We start from the raw sequence: 15,191 nt of genomic DNA on the forward strand, positions 1-15,191 counted from the left end.
ACATTTTATCGACTCCTGCCCGGCAAGATCAAAAGCCGGGGCCCGCCAGTGGATCTGAGGAGTCTGGCGGGCCAAATTAACACAACAAAATCTCCTCGTTTGTTGCTTCCAGCCACCCTCTTCTGTGATAATCAGAGTCTCTCTTTTTCCGCCTTCATCGACTCAGGCTGTGAGTGTAACTTAATAGACTCTAACCTCGTCCAGCAACTTCACATAAAGACCATTCCCCTCTCTCAGCCTCTCTGTGTGTCAGCCATCGACGGAAAAAGACTCCACCGTGTTACCCACCAAACCCAGCCCCTCGAGCTACTTCTATCAGGTAACCACCGAGAGACAATAACCTTCTTTGTTTTTCCCTCTGCATGTTCCCCGCTGGTCCTCGGGTTTGAGTGGTTGGAGAAGCATAACCCTCACATTAACTGGACTAAACGTCTCCTGGAATCATGGTCCACTACGTGCCACGAAACATGCCTTCGTTCTGCTGCCCCTATGGTGGGGTCTCCTAGTGGTGGGGGGGAGATGGACTCTCCTGACCTTTCTTCAGTTCCCTCTGAGTACCATGACTTAGCCCCTGTCTTCAGTAAGGTCAGTGCTACGTCCCTACCTCCACACAGACCATACGATTGCGCCATTGAACTTTTACCTGGTGCTCCTCTTCCAAGCAGCAGACTGTATAACATTTCCAAGCCTGAAAGAGAAACTATGGAAAAATACATCAACGAATCATTAGCTGCTGGAATTATTCGTCCTTCATCCTCTCCGTTGGGTGCAGGTTTCTTCTTCGTGGGCAAGAAGGATGGTTCCCTGAGGCCATGCATTGATTATCGGGGTTTGAACCAGATCACAATTAAAAATAAATACCCATTGCCTCTTCTTGCTTCTGCTTTTGAACCTGTACAGGGTGCTACAGTGTTTACTAAGTTGGACTTAAGAAACGCCTATCATCTTCTGAGGATACGAGAGGGCGATGAATGGAAGACTGCCTTTAAGACTCCTTTGGACCAATTCGAATATCTGGTAATGCCCTTTGGTTTAACCAACGCTCCTGCCTGTTTCCAGGCCCTAGTAAACGATGTTCTCAGAGATTTCCTCAACGTGTTTGTTTTTGTGTACATTGATGACATTCTCATTTATTCCAAGGACCTCAATGAACACAAGAGACATGTTCGCCTTGTCTTACAGAGACTACTGGAGAATAAGCTGTTCGTGAAAGCCGAGAAGTGCGAATTCCATCAACCGTCAGTCACCTTTTTGGGGTTTGTGCTCGAGGGCGGCCAGGTAAAACCTTCTGAGGATAAGATCAAAGCTGTTTTAGACTGGCCAGTCCCTGAGAACCGAAAACAGCTACAGAGGTTTTTAGGATTCGCTAACTTCTATCGTCGATTCATAAGAAACTACAGTCAAACCGCCCTTCCATTAACTTCTCTTACTTCCATCAAACGAACCTTTCAGTGGACCCCCGAGGCTCAAGCAGCATTTGATAAACTAAAATCCTTGTTTTCCAGAGCTCCTGTTCTAATTCAACCTGATCCAGCTAAACAGTTCATCCTAGAGGTGGATGCTTCTGATTCCGGAGTTGGAGCGGTTCTCTCCCAAAGGCTCGACTCTGATCAAAAGATACACCCCTGTGCTTTCTTCTCCCGTAGGCTTTCTTCAGCTGAACAGAACTATGACGTGGGCGACCGTGAGCTCCTGGCTATTAAGCTGGCGTTGGAAGAATGGAGGCATTGGCTGGAGGGAGCTGAGCATCCAGTTCTCGTGTGGACAGACCACAAGAATCTGGCTCACATCCAGTCAACTAAACAGGCAAATCCTCGCCAATCCAGGTGGTCAATCTTCTTCTCACGTTTCAACCTAATCATTTCCTACAGACCCGGATCCAAGAACGTGAAGCCCGATTCTCTCTCTCGTCTCTACTCCGTCGATCATCCTGAGACACCTGAACCCATCCTCCCAGCTTCGTGTACCATAGGAGTGGTCAACTGGGAGATATCGGACCTCATCAATTCTGCCCTGGCCACAGAACCAGACCCAGGTACCGGTCCGCCTAACCGTACATATGTCCCATCTTCAGTCAGGTCCCGTCTCATCCAGTGGATGCACGCCGCCAAATTCACCGCTCATCCAGGAGTGAGTAGGACTATAGCTCTCATCTCCAGGCGCTTCTGGTGGCCCAAACTCCACAGAGACGTTAAGGAGTATGTGTTGGCTTGCCCTACCTGTGCCCGCAACAAAGCCTCACACCAACCTCCTTCTGGCCTGCTTCAACCACTTCCTGTTCCCTCGCGTCCATGGTCTCATATAGCTATAGATTTTTTCACCGGCCTCCCTGTCTCCCGAGGTATGTCCACTATTTTAACCATTGTTGATCGTTTCTCGAAGTCCTGCCATCTGGTTCCCCTCAGGAAACTTCCCACGGCCTTCCAGACAGCCCAGCTGTTAATAAAACACGTTTTCCGGCTTCATGGCATTCCCCAGGAGATTCTATCGGACAGAGGTCCACAATTCATCTCGCAGGTATGGAAGCCTTTCTGTTCTGCTCTCGGCTGCAAACCATCTCTCACTTCAGGTTACCATCCTCAATCAAACGGCCAGACAGAATGCATGAACCAGCAACTGGAATCCACCCTCCGCTGTCTCACTTCCAACAACCCCGTGGATTGGAGTCAATACCTCCCGTGGATAGAATATGCCCACAACTCTCTCCGTTCTGCATCCACTGGACAGTCCCCGTTCCAGGTCAGTCTCGGATACCAACCACCTCTTTTCCCTGCAGATGAGAGAGAGATATCGGTGCTGTCCGTTAACCATCACATCCGTCGCTGCCAGAGGATTTGGAGGGAGACAATCGCCCCCTCAAGGGGATGTCTCGAAAACTCTCCCCGAGATTCATTGGGCCTTTCAAAGTTTCTCGCATCATCAACCCCTCCTCTGTTCGTCTGTAACTTCCCCAGTCCCTCCGTATCCATCCCACTTTCCATGTTTCCCAGATCAAACCTGTTTCCTCGAGCCCCCTGTGCCCACCGTCCGACTCCCCACCACCCGCCCTGGAGGTCGATGGCCATCCGGCCTTCACGGTGCGCCGCATCGTGGACTCCCGTCGACGAGGTCGCGGATGGCAGTACCTCGTCGACTGGGAGGGCTACGGACCTGAAGATCATCAGTGGGTCCCAGGCTCGTACATCCTCGACCCTGCACTCATAGAGGAGTACGAGCGTTCCTGTCCTTCCACTTCCTCCGGACCGCCAAGGGGCGGTCGTTGAGGGGGGGGTACTGTTGGGAGCTGGAGAAAATCCCATCTTTCTCCAGCAGAGTCCGCCGTGGATCCTCTGAGGGAGCCTCCTGCACAGGTGCAGCTCATCAAGACCATCAGAGGATCCACTACTTAAGCTGCCTTCAGACCTTGCCTCAACGCCGCAGTGTTGTTCCAGTTGGAAACCCGAGTCTCCTCTGTGAAAGCTCTAGGAGAGCTAACCTGCCGAGCCGACCCTCTGAGCCAAACCCTGAAGACTTTCTGAGAACCCCCAAGCAGCTCAGGACTAGAGCTGGAAAAACCAAACCAAGGTCTATCCGAACTAGACGTGAGACGCTGAAGCAGCTATGGACTCTGCTGATAAACTCTTCTCCAGAACCAACAGAAACTCCCCCAAGAAGAATAACTCAAGAACCCTCAAGGTACTATCTGAGCCCACTTGAAAACCAAACCCTGCCAGCAGTTCATAATAGCTCTGTCTCTCACGCAGACTCCAGTGAAACCAGGACCCAGGCCCGAACCAGATTCCAGTACATTCTGTGTTTGTGCTTTAATAAACTGTTAAACTTTTATCCTCGTGTCTGCCTTGTGGTGTTCTGCATAACTGGGTCTCCATTTGAGAACCCATCATGACACGTAAAAGTTTTTGTACCTGCTGTCTAACATCCTCCTGAGGTTGTGCACATTTTTTTTTATAATTCTTAAAGTTGTTATTTCATTGCCAACAGTTGAAATAACGTTTTGAAAGAAGTGGACCCTGCAATCTACCTTAAAAGGAAACCCACAGTATGTTTTTATCCAGCACATACTCAGGCAGTCTCCAGGCCTTTCTAAGAGTGTTTTAATACACAATAATTGGGTTCACAAATATGCCAAAATCAAATCAAAAGCCTGAAAATGTTGTGTCTTCTGTAAAACATGTTTCAATTACTGATAAGAAAGTTGACTGAGAACAGAATCATAAAGCCATTAAATATTGCGTGCTGATTTAGCCTGCAGCATCAAACAATCTGATCAAAAGCTGGTCTGTTGTGAAACCAAAGACATTCATTGTATCCAACAAAAAAATGTGTTTTGATGTGAAAATCAGATAAATAAAACAGTTTAAGTCTGACCAGCTCTTCGCTTTCATTAATCCAATTTCACAGTAATATGATTTATTTCTGAAACAGATAAAGGAACAATTTAAAACTAGCAAACTTCACAAAAATTTACTTTAAAGTCTAAAAAAATAAACCTTTTAGAGAATAATTGCCGCTGGCACTCAAACATGAAATCCTGGACCAAATATAGCAGCCTCTATTGGATCACCATTATTTGTCTTTGTATTAAGTAAACAATTATTTTTACTTTACTGTGTACATCAGCATTAAGTTCAAGTTCAGAACTGTGTATTGTTTTGCATCATTAAAAGCTTATTTCCCTTTCTGACTTTTGCTTATAGTAATTCATAAATGTCTGATTTTACATACAATACTTTCTGGAGTACTTTGGCTAACAAGGCTTCAGAGAAGTATCATAAAAGGAATTCTAAAAGTCATTGAGCTCATTTTCTTATAAATCAAATCAAGCCTTTAAGACCTGCAAAACACAACACTCCCAAAACCATTTGTTGCAGAACCTGTTGGCCAAATAGGCAAGAGAACACTGACCTAATTTGACATTTGGCAATTATGCTGAGACAATATTTGCCAAAGCAGCTTGATATGAGCAAAACTTACACATTGAGATGTTTATTTAAAAGAGATTTTCAGTAAATTAGAACATGTTCAAAAGTTATTGTAACCATTCAATTAAAAAATTAGAAATTCCTTTAAATTCATTATATTTCAACCATTGTTGAAGGAAACCAGTTATTCAGGGGAGTGGCGGCCTAGTGGTTAAGGCATAAAGCTTGAATTCTTGAGGTTGTGATTTCAAAACCCATTCGCACAGACTGCCACTCTGGCTCATTGAGCAAGACCCTTAACCCCTGGGTGCCCTATGATTGCAGCCCACTGCTCCCCAAGGGGATGGGTTAAATGCAGAGGTAAATTTCTCCAAGGTGAGATCAATAATGTTTAATTAAAATAATTATATGTTATTATAACATTGCATTTCCTTTTAAATTGAATGCCTCACAGCAACTGTAACTGATGTTTATTACAATAGAGCAATTAAAATACAATGCCTTGCGAAAGTATTCAGCCCCTTTGAACTTTTCGACCGTTTGCCACATTTCAGGTTTCAAACACAAAGATATCTAATTCTTTGTGAAGAATCAACAACAAGTGGGACAAAATCATAAGGTGGAATGAAATTTATTGGATATTCTAAACCTCTTAACAAATAAACTGAAGAGTGGGAAGTGCAAAATGAAACATCCCCTTTACTTTCAGTGCAGCAAACTGTCTCCATTAGTTCAGTGAGGATCTCTGAATGATCCAATGTCAACCAAAATGACTGATGATGATGAATAGAATCCACCTGTGTGTGATCAATTCTCCATATAAATCCACCTGCTCTGTAATCGTCTCAGAAGTCTGCTTAAACCGTAGAGAACATCATGAGGAACAAGGAACACACCAGACAGGTCTGAGATACAGCATATCCATAAAAATATCTTGTTTGAACTTTGCAACAGGCAACCTGGGAGACACTGCAGACACGTGGATGAGGGTGCTCTGGTCAGATGACACCAAAATCAAAGTTTTTGGCAACAATGCAAAACGTTATGTGTGACGTAAAAGCAACACCGATGGGAAATTAATGCGAAGATGGATGGAGCCAAATACACGACCATTCTGGAAGAAAACCTATTTGAGTCTGTAAAAGACCTGAGACTGGGACAGAGATGTATCCTTCAACAAGACAATAGTTGAGTTTGAATAAGCAGCTGCATCCTCCGAAGGCCAGATTCATTGGCCGATTACGTCATAGGGCAGCACCGAGGCCGTTTAGATTGGAAGACTCCTCATTATGCAGCTGACAAATGCAGCCTTTTTTTGTTCGGTATCGACTCTTAGTCTGCTTTGTTTGTCAACTGTTGCGACAAAGAGTCCATGGTGGTGTCAGGGGTGGGGAAGGGGAGTGAAAGCTGGAGAAGGCTGGACCTGTTTGAATCCATACCCAAAACTCTTCCGGTCTCCTTATTTTCATGGTCCTCGAAGGACCCAGTCCAGTTAGCCTGGTTCCTTGGAGGGTGCATCCTTTGAAATAGCACACACTCAATAATCCAAAACATAAATAAAAATCTACAATGGAATGGTTCAAAAATAAATATATCCAAGTGTTAGAATGGTCAAGTTAAAGTCCAGCCCTGAATCCAATCCAGCATCTGTGAAAAAAACTGAAAACTGCTGTTCATAAAAACTCTATATCCAGCCTCACTGAGATCCAGCTGTTTTTCAGGGATAAAAAGGTCAAACTTTCAGTCTTTCGATGTGCAAAACTGATAGAGACATACCCAAAGAAATTTTCACCTGTAAACCAAGCAAAAGGTGGCATTACAAAGTATTAACACAACTTGGCTCAAATATTTTGCATAACCCATTTTTCAGATTTTAGTTGTTTAAAAAAAAATCCAATAAACTTCCTTCCTTTTCATGATTGTGTCCCACTTGTTTTTGATTCTTCACAAATAATTACAAATTTAGATCTTTATGTTTGAAGCCTGAAATGTGGCAAAAGGTCAAAAAGTTCAAGGGTGCTGAATACTTTAACAAGGCACTGTATGTTTGATTGAAAACCACTTAGCCCACAATAATGGAAAAGACACTGTTGTCTACCTCGTAAAGATTCTTCCAAAAGTCCACACACGCAACAAATACTCATATCAGCAGCTTTACTTCATACAGGCACCCATAAACTACTACTCATGCACATGTTTAACATGTTACATGCTGAACTGTACCAGGTGGTGCCCATATATTACACACCAGTGCATGTTCCCTCACTGAAGGATTGTGGTTTGATTTCCATACATGCGCAGCTTTCCCCCTTCTCTCTTGTGGACCTGTTCCTGATCACTCCTGTCAACTCCTGTCACTTTGAGGGCATTACCCACTGGACAAAGCACCCTACCTATAATTTGCTACATTTCGGGAAATAATCAAATGAAATTAAAATGAATGCATGATCTTGAAAGCAGCCATGATGTGCAGCAGAAGTCTCTTAATCATTCATTCAGATAAGTCAGGTGTTTGTCAGCGAGGAGACACCTAAAACATGTGGGGCAACAGTACTGTACTGCAGGGGCAGATCTGCATCATTTTTACTATAAATGTTGGAAATGCAAACTCGGTATTGGTCCAGAATTCGAAACAAGAGTTTAATGAAATCATATGAAACCCACTTACCTTAGGTTTAGGTTTCTCAACCACCAATGTTAGGATCAGGCTTCAGGTTGAATGTTTTTTCATCATAAGGGCTTTTTGAAATGCTCTTCAACTGACCAATCACCCAGGGACGGTTTGCATTGGGCTTAGATCCTCTGGGAGGATCTAAGCACACAAAACCCGCCACCATGGTTCCTGGTCTTTCCCCGGCAGAGCTGGTGGAGGTGTGTGCGGAGAGAGAGGTCTGGGAGTTAATGGGAGACAACATAATCAAACCCGTGTTCTAGTAAGCTTGATGAAACAGAGATGTACTAACTTTTTATGTCTCCCTCATAGCAGAAGATGTTATATGCAACACACAAACAAGATAAAATCCTTTGTAGCAGATACCAGCTTGCCACTATAGTTCTGAGAAAAGGGGAAAAGAATTATCCTATCTAGAATGACCCTGACTGCAGAATATTCTATCTGGCGCTCAGGAGCCATAATCCCACAATCCTATGTGTGACATGGCATGGTGAAAAATGTAGACCTAATTTGACTTCCATCATCCATGTCTGTTTCAGCTGCGTAATGGTGTCTGTAAAGCCTGGCACTCTTTTTCTACTGTTGGAGAAGGAACAGGGGATAGGGAGCTACAAATTGATGTATTTGGAATGATCTATTGCCCTACAGCAGAGGTCTTTAACAGGGGGTCCACGACCCCTAGGGGGTCCACAGAGGTACTGCAGGGGGGTCGTGAAATTTTTGGTTGATTAGTCTTTTTTTATATTCCCCTCTGCAATTTTTTCCACTAACTGAAATTTCTTTAAATACACATTAACATGATTTCAACACACTGTAGTAAACAGATAAATAGAGGCAGAAGATGTCTTTCAGTCATCAATGCACACATTAGCGACACACAGGAGCTCTTTCAAGCTGGGCACCGTTTCATTCACAACACCTGTCCCATCAACCAGGAATCAGAATCAGAAATACTTTAATAATCCCAGGGAGAAATTACTCCATCTGTAATAGAGTGACTATAGGACCACTTTGATATAACACAATTTCATACAATATATGTAATTAGGGGGTCCCCGCTCCATCTCGCCATCAGTTTGGGGGTCCTTGGCCTGGAAAAGGTTGAAGACCCGTGCCCTACAGTATTTACCCTATTGGATCAGGATGTAGGACCAGTGGAAAGCTGTTTGCATTGTTGACTTTGCAGTCATCCATCCATGCATCCATCCATCCATCCATCCATCCATCCATCCATCCATCCATCCATCCATCCATCCATCCATCCATCCATCCATCCATCCATCCATCCATCCATCCATCTTATCTGTCAGGGTCACAGTGGGGCTGATGCTCCAGCAGTCAATGGGCGAGGCAGGGGTACACGCTGGCCAGTTCACCAGTGTATTGCAGGGTAATAGAGAGGCACAATTCAATTCAATTGAGTTTAGTAATATAGCGCCAATTCACACGTCACATGTGTGAATTGTCATCTCAAGGCACTTTACAGTTCACCAGATCATCCAGTCAAATTGATTCAAAGTTTTCTATCTAAGGAAAACCAGTTGATTGCATTGACTCATTGACTCGAATGCAATCCCTCCCACTAAGCATGCTTGTAGCAACAGTGGAGAGGAAAAACTCCCTTTTAAAAGGGAAGAAACCTCCAGCAGAATCTGCCGAGGCCGACTAGGGTTCAAGGAGACAGATGCAGAGATACAAAAAGCAACTGTTAAAGGCGATCCCGTCCAGGAAACATAGCCGGCAGACGAGCTCCGAGCTGGTGTTAGGTTTATTCTTTATAAATCTTGAGCATTGTTACTCTGTTAGCCAGATAAGAGAAAGTAGAAGGCCTTCCTTCACATGGTGGATTTCACTGTGTGTACGGAGGTGAACTAAGCCTTCGAGTCTTTAAAAATACACAGGATATGGGCACATCTTGGAGCCAGACTGATAAAGGAGAGCTATCTGTAATCCTGGGGCATAGAGGCAAAATGCATGAAGTTCAGGGCATGGGCATGGACACAAAACTCATATGGGTGAGTAGAACATGATGTAATAACATAAAATCAAGGGCCGAATGTAAAAAAAAAAAAAAAAAAAAAACGGATTTAAGGATTCTACAAAAAAGCGGGACTGAAGAGAAGATCGATATTTGGGTGCCGCTTTTCCCGTATCATTCCTTACGGACACTACAAAAGAAGCCGTATTGTCTAAGTGGCAGCCAACATTGGTTTGAGAACTTTGTCCAGTGTTATCCTTAAGAGAGCCAAAAGAAGCGGGGCTGCAGGGGGTAGGAGTTGAAACAGACTAGGGATTTTTGTAAAAAAAAAATCTCTTTAAAGAGGAAATACCTATCCCAACACTGGAAATAAGCCACACATGCACAGGCAGAACATACAAACTCCATGCAGAAAGACCCTAGGCAAGGAATTGAACTCATAAGAAAGTAAATAATGCACTTTTACAAGTGATTAAAGATCATGCTACCACAAAATCTAACTTTGTTTAATCAGTGAAGTTGAACATTTATTGCCTCTGTTGAGAGCAAAACAAATTCTGCAAAATGCCCAAATGTTGTATTCGCAGTCAAAATTAATATTCTGTACAGCATGGTTTTATCTTTCCTCCCCTTTCCCTTCTGTTCCCTGTGATACAGAACAAAAATGCCTCTCTCTGGCTCCGCCCCTTAACAAAAAAAAAAAAAAAAAATCGGATGTGGATGAGAGAGAGGAAAAAAGGGCAGCTACAATGTGACAGACAACACAGCCGCTCTGCTCATAGCTGTAGTGGATATCAGTGAACGGAGGGAGGGCAGAGGCGAGCCAAGCAGAGCCGCATGCTGGCTGTGCAACAAGGCGTGCGGGATCTAAATAATGAAGCGACGGCCAGCAGCATCCAGACAGCAGCGAGGCGGTGTTTAGGTGAGGCTTTGTTTGCGCTCTTTGATTTTCATGCAGATCTGCATGGCTGGGTTTGTTGAGGCGCTTTGTTTCTGGACGCGGAACAATTGTAAGCGGTGATGTTAAAGCTCGATGCTCAGATTATAAATCCACAACTGGATGTTTTTTTGTGTTTTTGCAACATATAAGGCGGGTTGTCTTCCTGTTATTGTTCTTATCCACAGTAACAATGGTTGAGTTCTGTGCGTTTGGGCTCAAAAGACAAATGGTTAAGACAAACAAGAGGCGGCGGAGACTCAAAACGAAATAGTGTTTACTGTTTGGCACTTATATGTACGAAGACATAGATTCATTATGTTTTTTTTTCTTCCCTTTTTTTTTGTATTTACTGAAGAAACTGACTTCATTGAATGTACACAGTGAAGGCAGGTCCAGCCCACTTCAGAGGAACTTAAGGAGATGCTGTTGGTTTTCCTCTCTGCATTTTAAATATAAATAAGCCCTGTAGTGATCTAATAAAGTGCTGCACTTTCATCTTTTTTTATTTTTATTGGTCTCAGACACTCTTAACTGTAAGGCAAGGTCATTTTACTCACTCACATCCAAAACCAGTACTAGAAACCAAACCAACAAAATACTAGTGGCTGTTCAGTTTTTAAAATACAAAAATGCCTGTAGTTTTTATGTTTTTTATTTTATTTTTGAAACATGTTTTAAATGTGTGTGAAATATAGGCCTATAAATTAAATGCAGCTAATGAATATTTGGCTAATTGATTAATCTATCAGTTTTTTTTTAAAATAATTGTTAAATAATGAGATGGCAAATCTTGAAGATGATCAAACTGTGCCAATTCTGAATGGGATATATTCACGAGAAAAAAAAAAAGAAAAAAAAAAAGGTTTTTCATCTTGAAAGCAAAATGAAGGCGAAACGAACATTTTGATTACTAAATTAGTTGATGATAATTTAATTTATTTTATACATAAATAGTAGTTTTTTTCTTTCAAAAACAGATGAAATACTGAACTATCTAAGTAAATGGCTACTAGCGGTGGTGAGATGAAGCCTCATGAGGCATTGAACCATTTGGCCAAATTGCTTTAAGGTACACCGTGCAATATTTTTATTTATTATTTTTTTTTTCTGAGCGATTTTCCAGTCGTGCGAGAATTTTTCGGTCGGGCCAACTTTCAGCCTGATGGTGAGTCGTGTAGTGTACAGGGGGTTACGAGGGGCGATCAGCCTCTTACCACCACCAGGAATCATGAGAAAAATCAAACATATTTGATTTTCTCCCGACCGTCGTGGGCAAATCGATCATAGGGCAAACAAGGATTCTTCTGTTTCTTCTTCCTCTCTGATGTAAACACAGAAGCATGGCGGGGGTGCAATGAGTGAATTTAAGTTCTTTCTGTAAAATCGACAGACCGCAGTAGCCACATTTGCTCAGCCATGTCTTCGTCCAAATATGTCGTCGCCATTTCTTTTTAGGGCTTTCAGCGCAAAATAGCACAAATTGCCAAGGCAGCGCGGTTCACTATAGTGAGCTTCATATTCCTCTTCTCCTCGTTTGGCTTCTGGATAGAAGAGTCAGAGTTGCTCCATCTCACTGCGGAGCTCAGTCCAACGTGACAATACCAATACAAATTAGTCACCATAGCCAAAATGCTTAAGTATTATCGCAACTTTCAAATGTCAAAGGTGGGTCTCAAACCATCAACCTCAGGAGTGGAGGTCAATGACTTACTGCTGACACCACTAGCAATGGTAACTGCCCATCAGAAAGCCATCGTGGGAACGGCCACTCCGTTACTAAACACACGCCTCAAAGCCTCGGCTCATCTCATAACATCACTAATGGCTACTAAAGGCAAATATATTAACTAATTATGCGGTTGCTTATCATGATGTAAACTGTTGATGAATTCAGATGGCTTTCATGTTTTCCTGTCTTTAAACAAAACTGTTTAATAATGAAATATAAGACGGTTGATATTGATGGATGAGTAAATCAATGAAATAGACAAAAAAATCAGAATGCATCGGTTTTCATACAATATATTAAGAATATCATACATTTTGTTGTAAAATGAACTAAGGGTCAATAAATTATAAAGATGATAAAGTGTTTGTTTCCAAACATTATGTTTAAATCACACTGAATTTTACCTTTGACTTCAGATAGTGTAAAATGCTTCTATGCTTCCAGTTTAGGAACACTGTCAGTATTATTATAGAAATACATAGATAGATCTACATCAATGCATGGAGTAAATGGTCCAATAACACTAATTCAAATTAAACCATCAATCCACCATTATTTTTTAAGATACACTTTAATTCTTAAATCCACAAGGTTTTATTTTATAAACAAAATTATGAAATTATATTTGAGTTGTTTCTTGCGAATCTACATAATTTGAAATGATTGTGTCAGATAGACTTATGATATTTCTTTATTATTTAACGTAGACTTGTGAATTGAAGGGAAATTATTTCCTTACAGACTTTGATAACAGCAAATATTGTATCATCAACCAAGCAAAGTGAACAGATACTATATGTGGTAAAAGTTGGTGGTTTGCACCTCTAGCTATCAATGAATTTGTGGCGGTCTTTCCCATCTCCATGTGTCTCTCTTTTTGTTAGTCTTAGTCGGTGTGTACATGTATCTGCAAACCTTACCCTTACTCTGCTGGTTGGCATCACAAACAGGTTGCTTCTATCTCACCACCTATGCTTTCCCACTGCGCTACAAATGGAAAGAAGCTATTTCCTGCGGCAGAGTGTGCGCTACAGTACAGTTGCTTTAATTGATCAAGTTGTAAAAATGTTTCTATCTATATTTTTAAGTATTGTAACAACGATTCTAAAATCAGAATTTTGATAATGTCTACGTTACTGAGAAAATAACACTATCAAACAGCTTTTCTTGTAACACTATAAGGAAATCATTCCTTATTATTTACTATTGTCCAAACCTATCATACTTTTTAAACTTAATTTTCTTTGATATATTTGTTTGCATATTTAGTCTAAAAGAATCTGTGGGAAAATACTAGTGTTGCGTCGAGGCCAGTTTTTGGCCCCGATACCTGGCTATGCAGTATTGGCTTATACCGATACCATCTGGTATTTATGAAGAACTGCATACTACTTGGATGTAAAATAATTGCCATCATGGCTTTGTCTAGCTGCTGCCTACCTTTGTGAAGCAGAAAAAAGACTAATACAAAGTGATCCAGTAGAACTTTTTATTGTTTACCTGGAATGGGTGACAATAGCTGAATAAACTTTTGGCTCTCAAAATGGTATCGGTGCCCTATTTGTCGGTACTCGCAGCTACCGATGCCACCATTTTAGTGCAGTATCGGGGCTCCGTCCGATACTGGTATTGGTGCAACACTGTAAAATACTAAAAGTGCACCTGCAGCCATAGTTCATTTAGGTTGTAGAATTAGTTGCCCCTATAGGAGTATGTAAAAAGGAAAATATTTCATGAACTCTTTGCCCCTTATTATTATTATTTTTTTTAACAGTCAAAAAATAAATAAATGAATAAAAAATAAAAAGCAAGCTAAGAGTCAAAATGAGGACCAACACATCATAAAGTTTGCTGATGCCTGTGATTATGTCTCGGGTTGATGACCAGGACTCTGACCATGACTCTGTGGTGGAAGATTGTATTTCCTGATGTGCATAATAATTTCCAAAGCTTAATGTCTTGGAGAACAAGAAAGCTTGATTTTCTTTAGGACTTAGCCTCCGTTATGCCCTCCGGTTTGTATTTATGGATAGTCTATTAATGTTGGAGAACATAACAAATGCCTCAGTGCAGTTATTGACAAAAGCTAATAAAAATGCTCTCTGTAGTTAGGCTCATTAGCATATGTATTTTTATGAAAAAAGTTCAATCTCTTTTTATCGAGTCAGTTGTTTTTTTGTTAGTTTATCTGAGTTTTTCATCCTGAAAATCTCCCAGCTCCATTGAGTCAGACGCTGTTGCATACCACCCTCTTCAACATAATTATGGGTTGCTGACATTTATATGTAGACATGGTGATGACATACGATACAAAAAGGTGCCAATGTTAATTTGTCCTCTTTAGAGTCAGCCTCATCTGTTTCTTTTTGAAAAACTCTCCCAACATTTATCTTTCGGTTGAATGTTTTGTAAAAAAAAAAAAAAGAGAAATGTCCCATAAAACGAGTCAACAGGCTTTTTTGTGTGTATTGTTTTCATTACGGTTTGTTTTGAGAAAATCTAGTGTAATCTAAAACATGCTAAACCATATAACCAACTAGAAGCTGATACAGTTGCTAAATAATAAAGAAGAATAAACAGGAAAGTGCTTGGTTTTACCACCTTACTTTAACTTGAGAGCTGTGGAAGCATTTACAATCTGGGGTGAAACACAGGTATGCCAAAAGCACAGGCTATTCATAGTTTCCGGTTTATTCTATGTGCACTGACTTTTACATGTTTCTTTGAAGCACTGTGGCCGGGTTGATATCAGTCTTGGTGATCTGAACATCTTCCTGTCATGGAAACACTTCATCAACAAAAAAACACTTGTGATAAGGACAGCAGATTAAAAAAGAAGCTTGTTACAGCTATTCTCACCCACAAATTAGAGTAATTTGTTGGATCATTCTGAAAACAAAGAAAGCAGTCAAGCTTGAAATGTGAAAAATATAACTATTAATGTTAAG

At 41.5% G+C, this 15,191-nt stretch overlaps 1 protein-coding gene across 1 annotated transcript in view; it reads left to right on the plus strand.

Annotated features, from left to right (window-relative positions):
- Positions 1-10,289: 10,289 nt before the first annotated feature.
- The window catches only part of st6gal2a (ST6 beta-galactosamide alpha-2,6-sialyltranferase 2a), a 96,108-nt gene continuing 91,206 nt past the window's right edge, over positions 10,290-15,191 (plus strand). The window contains exon 1 of the mRNA XM_038289626.1: positions 10,290-10,496. The gene's annotated coding sequence lies outside the window, so the exon portion shown is untranslated. The remainder of the gene's footprint in view (positions 10,497-15,191) is intronic.

Source organism: Cyprinodon tularosa, unplaced genomic scaffold (genome assembly GCF_016077235.1).
Source record: "Cyprinodon tularosa strain WSP-4 unplaced genomic scaffold, ASM1607723v1 ctg270, whole genome shotgun sequence".
NCBI lineage: Eukaryota > Metazoa > Chordata > Actinopteri > Cyprinodontiformes > Cyprinodontidae > Cyprinodon > Cyprinodon tularosa.